We start from the raw sequence: 2,500 nt of genomic DNA on the forward strand, positions 1-2,500 counted from the left end.
ACACACACACACACACACACACACACACACACACAGAGCCATCTCCATGATCAGAAGCACACACACACACACACACACACACACACACACACACCACAAACAGAGCCATCTCCATGATCAGAAGCACACACACACACACAGAGCCATCTCCATGATCAGAAGCGGCACACACACACACACACACACACACACACACAAACACACACACACACACACACACAAACAGAGCCATCTCCATGATCAGAAGCACACACACACACACACAGAGCCATCTCCATGATCAGAAGCGGCACACACACACACACACACACACACACACACACACACACACACACACACACACACACACACACACACACCAATCTCCATGATCAGAAGCGGCAGACACATACCCACACACACAAACACACACACACACAGAGCCATCTCCATGATCAGAAGCACACATACCCACACACACACACACACACAGAGCCATCTCCATGATCAGAAGCACACACACACACACACACACACACACACACACACACACACACACACACACACACACAAACACAAACACACAGAGCCATCTCCATGATCAGAAGCGGCAGACACATACCCACACACACACACACACACACACACACACACACACACACACACACACACACACACACACACACACACACACACACACACACACAGAGCCATCTCCATGATCAGAGGCGGCCTCATAGGCAGCGCTGACGTTTATGGAGCCTTTGTCACCGGAGTTATTTAGAGGCACTTTGTACCGCCCGCCCTTCTCTACCAGCACAGTATAGCACACTACACACACACACACACACACACACAGTATAGCATAGTACACACCACACACACTCACACTCTCTCACACACACACACACACACAGTATAGCATACTAATACTACACACCACACACACTCACACTCTCTCTCTCACACACACACACACACACACACACACACACACACACACACACACACACACTGCAGAGGAGCTGCTGCCAGAGAACACGGCAGAAAAGACCTGCAATGCAGGGAAAAGAGGGGGGGAGAAAGAGACAGAGAGAGAGAGAGAGAGGGAGAGAGAGAGAGAGGGATGGAGGGACACAGAGAAAAGAGAGAGAGAGGGAGAGGGATGGAGGGACACAGAGAGAGAGAGGGAGAGGGATGGAGGGAGAGAGAGAGGGAGAGGGATGGAGGGACACAGAGAAAAGAGAGAGAGAGGGAGAGGGATGGAGGGACACAGAGAAAAGAGAGAGAGAGGGAGAGGGATGGAGGGACACAGAGAGAGAGAGGGAGAGGGATGGAGGGAGAGAGAGAGGGAGAGGGATGGAGGGACACAGAGAAAAGAGAGAGAGAGGGAGAGGGATGGAGGGACACAGAGAGAGAGAGAGAGAGGGAGAGGGATGGAGGGACACAGAGAGAGAGAGAGGGAGAGAGAGAGAGGAAAAGAGAGTGGGAAAGACAGAGGGAGAGGGATAGAGAGAGAGAAAGAGAGGGAGGGAGGAGAGAGGGAGGGACACAGAGGGAGAAAGAGGGAGAGAGAGAGAGAAAGAAAGGAGGAAAGAGAATTGGAGAGGCAGAGAGAAAAAGCCGATCACCTCTGGAACTGGAGCTGTGTGGTTCTGAGAGCGGGTTCTGCCACCTTGCTGCGTAACTGGAGCATCCTGTTAACCCCGTCACCACCCCGCCTGAGGCTAGCACTTAGCCTAGCCTAGCCTAGCCTAGCCTGCATGGAGCTGTGTGTCAGCACTACTTTGTGTGAAGAACTAGAATGATGGGACATGTATAGTAGGTCTGTCTGTGTGTGTGTGTGTGTGTGTGTGTGTGTGTGTGTGTGTGTGTGTGTGTGTGTGTGTGTGTGTGTGTGTGTGTATGATGGGACAACTTCTTGTGAGCCCCAAGGGGGATGTTTTTTAACCATACAGCACAGAACACGTCCAACCATTTTCACGTTAGCACACACACACACACACACACACACACTCCAAACGTCATCATCTCAGCTTGTTTGGCTGCATGTAGCGACAGGGGGCTAACATCCCTGCCGCTAAAAGCCAGATTATCCCGGAGTGATTCTATTAAAAAGCTGCTTGTGTTTATAAGCCTGTAATTACGCAGCTAATAAGGGATTTGGGCTGTTTGGGAAAACTGGGGAATGTAGACTTTTCCACTTTTCACACCAAGTAGCCCAAACGCTAAAGATCACTGAGGGTCTGAGCTCCATGGCGCTCGGGAAAACAATGTTCCGTTTGTGTGCAGAGTTACAGAACACGTTTCAAAGCGGCTCTGCAGCCCAAGGGGTGTGTGTGTGTGTGTGTGTGTGTGTGTGTGAAGCATCATAAACTACCTCGTCAGACACAGTGGTGTTGCCTGCGACGACTACTACTACAGCCACAGGGCTCAGCACCTGCCACTCTCTCACACACACACACACACACACACACACACACACACACACACACACACACACACACACACGGGGGGGCAG

The sequence above is a fragment of the Sprattus sprattus genome (genome assembly GCF_963457725.1).
Source record: "Sprattus sprattus genome assembly, chromosome: 10".
NCBI lineage: Eukaryota > Metazoa > Chordata > Actinopteri > Clupeiformes > Clupeidae > Sprattus > Sprattus sprattus.